Below are 8961 nucleotides of genomic sequence, written 5' to 3'. Positions count from 1 at the left end.
TCATCACAGTGTGTCCTCACCTGGCTCAACCTAATGTCACCACCATTTCCTCTTCCCTTTTGCACAGGGTGTTTCTGCACATCATGAAAGATCACTTTGCTAAATTGCTAATGCTTTAAGACAATAAAATAAATTAAGTACATTTTTTCTGATATACTATTCAATACCAATGAATTACTCATATGGCCTGAGTAAAGGGAAAATTGTGAGTGTTGTACTTTACTTACAAAGAATTTGCCTTTTTTTTGTAGTATTAGACATTGAACACAGGGACTTGTGTCCAGCTTCATTCCTAGCTGCCTCACCCCTATAATTTTGTTTTTGGTTAAATTTTGAGACAGGGTCTCACTAATTTGTCCAGGCTCTCCTTGATCCTAGGATCCTCCTACCTCAGCCTTCTAGGGTTATAGGTATGTGTCACCATGTCCAGCTTTGCCAATTATTACTTTCTTGCTTCTGTTTCAAATTTTGGGTTCATTTCATAGACTAATTTAGTCTTTATCTGATATCTAAATTTGAAAAAATTAACTATTCATTGTCTCAGTTGACAGTTATTACTCTACAGTATTTTTCTAATTAAAATTATAATTTTGGCTTTAGAAACTTTCAATATGAATTTATATTTTGAAATCAGATGTACATGATCAGATGTAATTGTGAAGTTAGAGGATAAATTATGCTTGTATCTTAGGGAATCACAGCCATAGTATGAATTTTATGCCAGTTGTAGCCATAGCCCCTCTCCCTGGAAGAATCAAGGTGATTTATGCTTGCTATTGCAAATGTTGGAAGAAGCAGATTGGTTGGGCAAGATAGAGGGGAATAGAGGAAGGAAGTTAAAGAGGAAGTGTTGGTTGACTGGAACAATAGGTAAGCAAAGTTTAGTATTTGGAGTGGAAAAGAAAAACAGACTTGGCTCTCAGGATAAGTTACCAAAATGGAGTTAAGAACACTAAGCGTAGCCACTCATGTACATATTTAGTTTTGGTTTATTTTACAGAAAAAACAAATGGCAGGAAATTTGCCAGTAAAAAAATCTTTTTAAGTGTTTATTATTTTATTCTTCCCTACCTACTCACTTATTTTTAATTATAGTTGAATTCTAGATATGTCTGTTTCTATTTTTCCCACCAAATTTTACATCAGAAACATTTTTGCTATTTAATTGCAAAGTGTTTCTAATTATGAAGCTAATGGGTGCATCATTCATTCATTCTACAAAAAATTTGGGTTGCTAACTGTATACTGGAGTTTGGCACCAGTAGTGAATAGAACAGACAGAACTTGCATAAGCTTTTATTAAGTGGAAAACTAGTTTAATTAACTATTCCCACATTGCTAAGTATTTAGGTTGTTTCCAACTTTTCCCTAAGGGAATCTTTTTGATATAGAGATCTTTCCCTTCTTTTGTATCATTTCCTTAGGATAAAAAAAACTCAAAATAGAATTGCTTTCCAAAAATCAATCTTTCTTTCTTTCTTTCTTTCTTTCTTTCTTTCTTTCTTTCTTTCTTTCATGTGTGTGGTGGGGTGGGTCTCTATGAGGAAGGAAGAGCCTTCTTGATTCATCATTAAATATTTTACTGTTTTCACATCAAAATGATTATTTGCTCACACAGAATGATAAATGTATACCATCAGCTATGAGGGTGGTTAAGGTATAAGTACAGAGATATTTGTAATGATGTGTAGGTATTTATATAACTTGCTTGAGTTATTTATACCATATTAACTAATTAAGAAGATGGTTTTAGTTTTTAAAAAGAAATTAAAAGACATGCTTACTTGCAGTTATTTTAATAATAAATGGAACTGATCAAATCTAAGTGTAATGTGACTTTGAGAGCATTTGCTTCATTTGTCCAGTGACATTGCAGAACATGAAGAAGTACTTATGGCCAAAGAAGACTAACCTTTGCATAAACTCTGGAAGACATTCTTCTAAAACAAATGCTATTGGATATAACACGAACCCAAAGGTCCTTAGCTTTCTGAAACTATGAAGAATGGTAATTTATGTTTCATTTGTGCTATGTAGGGATTTAAAAACATTACTCACACCTTTCCCCCACTCATTGGTGAAAGACTAAAATCTTTACAAACATGCATATATATGTGAACATCAGACATTTCTCATAGCTACTTTCGATGTATCTCTGTCTGATAAAATCACCTGGAGAGCTTTATGGACATTCTTTTTAGCTATTTCCATGGGGTATACACATGAGTGCTTAGTTACATCTTTTAGCAGACTACTAAAAATGAATAAAATATCAGCAGCTTTAATTTTTAAGTATAAAATCAAATTGACTAGTGAGAACATTAGAAAGCACTACCAATAACAGAACAGTTGTGAAACAAAAAAGACTATACAAACATACATAAGTATTAAAAAGATACTGATCATATATTTTATATTTCCCCATTACCATGGTAAATTGATCACTTTCATTCTTTATTAAAGACAGAAAAAGTTAAGTATTAAGTATTTCCAAAAATAAGTTTAATTTCAGTAATACTGATTCCAAAACCAAGCTTTTTTTAAATTTTTTTTTTTTTTAAGGGAGGTAGAATTTCTGTACTACAATGTAATGATAAAAAGAAAACAAGAGGGCCGAGGATTTAGCTCAGTGGTTTCACCACCTGCTGGGCAAGCACAAGGACCCAAGTTCGATCCTTCGTACCAACCCCCCCCAAAAAAAAAACCAAAAAAAAAAAAAAAAAAACAAGAGCAAATTACATGCAGAAGAAATGCCTCCTTAAATACACCATGTGGAAGAAGAGCAGAGATAGTCTAAAATATAAAATAACTTTAGGATAGTTTATTTCTGGTAGTCTAATCTAGTATGTTTAATTTTACTCCTAGAAATTTACAGTAAAAAGTTGCATTATCTACTCAAAGAGCTAGAAAAAATAACTAAACCCAAAGTTCCTAGGAGGAAGGAAAGAGTAAATATGGTAGAGTTCAATGCAATAGAAACTAAAAAACAAAACTCATCAACATTGAGTTGGTTTTTGAAAAGATAAAATTTATAAAAGGGGAATCAAATAAAATAATAAGTGAAAGAAAAGATGTTACAACTAACCACAGAAATAAAAAGTTCATGGGAATACTATGAATGTTTGTATGCTAAAACTTTGGATGCACTGTAAAAAATGAATACATTTCTAGATACACACAATTTACCATGCCTGAAGCTGAAAGGAATAGAGATTTGGAAGTTGGAGGAAATCAGTGATGAGTAGGGAGAGTCAATCAACAATAAGAAAAAAATTCTTGAATCAAAGAACAGTCCATGAACTGATGGCTTCATTGCTGAATTGTGGTAAACATTTAAAGAACTAACACCAGTGATTCTCAACCTTTTCCACAAAATAGAAGTGGAGGGAACACTTCCAAACTTATTTAACAATCCAGCATTACCATGATACCCAATCAGATGAGAAAACAGTAAGAAAAGAAAATTATAGGACAATATCTTAAACAGAGATGCAAGATTTCTCAACAAAACACTAGCAAACCACATGCAACAGGAAACTATAAAGGTCATCCACCATGATCAAGTGGGATTTACTATAGAAATGAAAGGCAATCTCAAAAGATGCAAATTCATAAATGTAATACACTGTAATAAAGGAATGGACAAAAACTATATGATCATCTTAATAGATGCAGAAAAAAACATTTGACAATGTTCAATACGCATTAAGAGAAAAATTCTCAACTAAGTAGTTATAGAAAGAGTGTACTTCAACACAATAAAGGCTATAAAAATAAAAAATCCACATTGAACATCATACTAAGTGGTAAAAAGTTGAAATATTTTCTTCTGAGATGAGGAGCAATGCAAGTATGCCTATTCCCACCAGTTCTATTCAATATATTACTGGAAATTCTAGCTAGGGTAATTAGGCAAAAAAGGCTTCCCAATTGCAAAAAGAAAAAATTCAAGTTATCTGTGTTTGTAGACAACATGATCTTATTTTAAAAAACTAATAAAAGATTTCAGTAAAGTTGCAGCATGCAAAAGTAATATACAGGAATCAGTAGCATTTAGATACAATGACAACCATCTCAAACACAAATCTATGAGAGATCAGTAAAATGACCAGAGGTACTTAGTATTCATCCATTCCTCCATAAAAAGTCAAAACAACATGTATTTTGGGGTGAGTGACCATGGAAGAACACGAATTCAACAGTAACTGAAAATCTTCAGAAACCTGTGACAGTTTCATAGAAAGAAAAACAAAGTACTATATCCCATAATTTGCTGCCTGTCTCCATAGTTGGGGAAGGAAAAGTTTCCTCTCCTCAGTGGTAAAGATAAACGAAAGTCTCAGAAACCCTATCAGTGTAGATACCGACAATCCTTTGGAAAGGTTACATGGCCCAGCTCACAGACAAATAGATAAGAGGCTGGAAATCTGCACAGTAGTCTGGCTTTGGAAAAAGAATTTACTTCATCTCCCAGTAAACCTCCAGGGTGCTATAGCTGGGTGCTATCTTGAGAGAGGACCTATTTTCTGAATTTAGACTGCCTAAAGTGTCAGAAACACTTGTATATTCCCACCTCAGAGGCTCTAAAGACATTGCACTGCTGCTACAATTTGTTTCTGAAATGTCCCCTGAAAGCTCATGTGATGAAAGTTTGGTCCCTAAGACAGCAGTGCTCAGAGGTAGGACCTTTGGAGATTGATTAGATCTTCAGGGCTCTAACCTAATCGAAGGGTTAACCCATTAGTGGATTCATAATTTAATGGATTATTAGGAAATAATGGAAATTTAAGAGGCAGGGCATATTTGGAGGAAGTAGATCCTTGGGGCATGCCACTGAAGGATGTATTTTGTCCCTGGCTCCTTTATCTGTTGCAGTAACCATGAACTAAGAAGCTGGGATCTGCCACATGCTCCCCACCATGAGTTTTCCCTTGTGTGTTGGTTAAGATTCTCTAGAAGAATATATATATTCTATATATATGGGATATAAATCATGCAAGGAGATTTATTAGAGAGACTCACAGGATCAGAGGCAGGAGAGTCCACAGTGACCATCTGCCCACTGGAGAGCTGAAGAATCCTATAGCTGCTCAGTCCAAGAAGCTGGAAGCTGTGGAACAAGAGAGATCATGGTACAGGATCAGTTCAAGACTAAAAGGTCTAGAAGCTCCATGGATGGTCACTGGTATGAGTGCGTTGTAAGGTTGAAAAAATTTGAGACTGATGTTCACAGGTGACAACAGTAAAAAACATGCTCACTCAAGCAGAATGGAACTTCAAAAAGTGTAGCAAACTTTATCTTTACTCCCCACCCCCCTTACTGTATTCTGCTCATGCTGTAAGCCTGTTGGATGAGGCCACCCACAACCATGGGTTCTCTACCCTCAGTTTGCTGGGCTACATGCCAATCATTTCTGAAAAGACCCCACAGACACACCCAGAATTATGTTTTACTAGTCTTTTAGATATTTCTCAATCAAGTCAAATTAACATATCATGATTATGTCTATGGTTACAATAGAAATAATAGCAAAAGAGACAGCCAACCATGGGCTCAGTTGTCTAATTTCCTCAGATATTGTGACCCAGTGATGGAAAATTGACTGACATAAGTGCAATGGACCAGCAGATGGTACATTCAAAGGGCCACATATTGCTTGGTTCTGAGGGTTCTGAAGGTTCTGAGATCTCACTCAAGAGTGGGAGTGCAAATAACAGCAACAGAGATGAATAACTCAACTTTTCCTACCTTTACACCAAAATGAGTTCCCTGCATTGGTGGTCCATGCACTTTGTTTAAGTAACCACACAGGGTACATATTGTGCTAACTACATCATACTTTTCTGAAATGCTAGAGTGTCTCTACTTGTGATGATTAATCTTGACTGTTAACTTGATTTTATTGAGAAATGCCTAGGAAATTAGTGAAATATATTTCTGGGTGTATCTGTAATTTTTTTTCAGAAATAATTGGCATGTGGGACAGCACATTGAAAGAAGAAACACGCTAAATGTGTACCAAAACACCCTAAATGTGTACCATCCAATAGAGTGGGGGCCTTGATGGAACAAAAACAGGAGGAGGCCCACCAGCACATGCTCTCTCACTCACTCTGCTTCCTGGCTGCCATGTCACAAACAGGATTGCAACACCACGCCCTGTGGCCAGGATGTGTCTGCTTCACCACAGGCCTAAAATCAATGGAGGTAGCTTACCATAGACTAAAACTTCTCATCCTGAATCAAAACAAAATTTTCCTTCTTTAAGTTGTTGGCTCAGGCAATTTGTCATAGTGATGGAAAGCTAATTAATATACAACTCTTGCAAGACTCTAATAGACACCATGGTCTCTCCAGGTCTGATATGAATTATACTTTGTTGGTCTCATTATTCAAACAAGCTGCAGAGAGATTACACAATGGTAACTAGCTGGAAGTAAGCATCACATGACAAACTAATTTCCCAATACCCATCTGTAAGAGAAAGTTGGTTGTTATAAAGGGCATTCCAAAAAATTATCAGAAATAGCCATTCTACCAGGTACAAAATTCTCAACATAGGAACATAAATATGAAGAAACAAGGTAATATGACACTTCCTAAAATTCTTATCTCAGGTAACAGAGTCCTAAGGTATTGAAGAGGATGAAATGACTGGCATAGAATTTTTACAAATAATCCTAAAACAACCTCAGTGAGATCCAAGTGAATACTGTCTGTTATGGCTTATAGCTAGATGTCCTTAAACCTCATGCACTCATAGGTGGGGTTTTTGGGAGTGACTGGATCATGGATGCACATGTGATATTGGATCACTGGATCAGTTTAGCATAGTTCTTGGTGTGGGTGATAGACTTACTAAAGAGGGAAGTCCCACTCAGAGTGTGGTACCAATTGATAGACTTGTAGCCTGATTAGAATAAAAATGAAAAGTAAGGCTTGCTCCTTCCTGTTTGATTTGCCATGAGCTATTTTTCCACTACTCTACCTCTCTGCCTTGAAGCCAGCTAACTATGGACTGAAACCTCTACACATTGTGAGCTAAAATAAATTTTTCCTCCTTTAAGTTGTAGGTATTTGGTATTTTGACCCAGTAATAATAAAGTAACACAGAAAGTGACAGTTAAATACAAATAGGAAGACAATTAGGAAGTGGATAAAAAATTCAACAGAGAGATTTTGAGAAAGAACCAATTAAAAATTTGGAAATAAGTGTTATTTAAATCATTTAGAAAATGGTCAAAAGCCTCTAAAAAAGAGTTGATCAATCAGAAGAAAGAACATCAGAGCTTGAGAATAAGTATTTTGAAATATCACATTTAGGTAGAAATAAAGCAACAAAAATAAGAAAGAATGAAGGCAACGTTAAGACATTTGGGGCATCATTAAAAGATTAAATGCTCATCTCTTTGGCAGACCCAAAAGGTAAAGATGTAAAGGTAAAGAGCATAGAACACCTATTCAATGAAATGATTACAGAAAACTTTCCCAATCTTGATAAACACATAAAAAATCCTAGTATAAGAGACCTGTAGAACCCCAAACAGACATGATCTTAAATGATCCTCAGTATAGGCAGAACAAAGAAGGAATTACCTAGGAGGAGGCTTCCGGGCTGTTGTACCACCAATCCCCACCACCACCACCAAGAGCACAGAGGAGGTGAGCCACACGGGCACCAGCAGCACACATCCCTCCCCCGACTTTGAAATGAGAAGACATGTAAACAAGTCTCAATACCAGACTTCCAGATCACCTAAAGCAACTCCAAAGGGAAATGAGATGGAACACTCTGATACTCAACTACCTGGACTCCCTGAACTGGGAACAAAGAGGATCTGGAAAAAATGAATCAGAAATAATTTCTCAGATAACAGCAGAGATTGTGCCCATAGTGCAAAATATGATTAAAAAATCTAGAGAGGAGCTAGGGAACATGATGGAATCCCAACATAGGAAACAAATGGAATCCATAAAACAGATGCAAACAGATTTCCAGGACATTAAAATCTCCACTGAAGGTCTACAGAGCAGACTGAGCTAATGTGAGGACGGAATTTGAGATATAGAAGATAAGATTGCAATTAGTGAACAGGAAAAGAAAAATTGCTTCAGAATTGGAAGGGATCACAAGAAATCAATCCAGCAGCTGCTAGATGATGGAAAGAAGAATAACATAAGACTGATTGGAGTCAATGAGGAAACAGGAGAGAGGGTGGATGACGTAAAAAACTGTTCAGAGAAGTGATGGCAGAAAACTTCCCAAGCAGGGGAAAAGAACTTGACATACAGATAAGTGAAACATATAGGACTCCAACTAGCCAAGATCAAAAAAAAATTTACACATGGGCATATAACAGTTAAGATTCCAGAAACCCAACAGAAGAACAAAATTCTACAAGCAGTTAGAGAAAAGAAACAAATCACATAAAAGGAAATCCCATCAGAATCACAGCAGACTCCTCAAAGCAAACCCTCAAGGCAAGAAGAGCTTGGAGTGATGTATTTCAAGCCCTAAAGGAAAACAACCTCCAACCCAGATTGATGTACCCTGAAAAACTATCTTTCAAAATAGATGAAGAAATAAGATACTTTCATGACAAAGAGCACCTTAGGAACTTCATGAATACCAAACCAGGACTCCAAAACATTTTAGACAGTATCCTAGGAAAAGACAATGAGGATCACAATCCCAGGAATACCAGCAGAATCAATCTGTTGGGCATGAACAGAAATTAAATGCAAAGGGGGAGAATCCAACAAAAAGAAAAAAGTCATGACAATGATAAGTCAATACGTGTCAATTATAACCACCAATGTTAATGGTCTCAATTCACCAATCAAAAGAAATAGACTGGCAGAATGGGTCAAAAAGCAAGATCCAACAATATCTTGCATACAAGAGACATATTTAATTAAAAAAGAAACTCATAGACTGAAAGTTAAAAGGTGGAAAACAA

Source organism: Heterocephalus glaber, unplaced genomic scaffold, assembly GCF_053883595.1.
Source record: "Heterocephalus glaber isolate CG9 unplaced genomic scaffold, H.glaber_assembly_v1.0 deba00001504, whole genome shotgun sequence".
Taxonomy (NCBI): domain Eukaryota; kingdom Metazoa; phylum Chordata; class Mammalia; order Rodentia; family Bathyergidae; genus Heterocephalus; species Heterocephalus glaber.
This window is presented reverse-complemented; position numbering follows the sequence as displayed.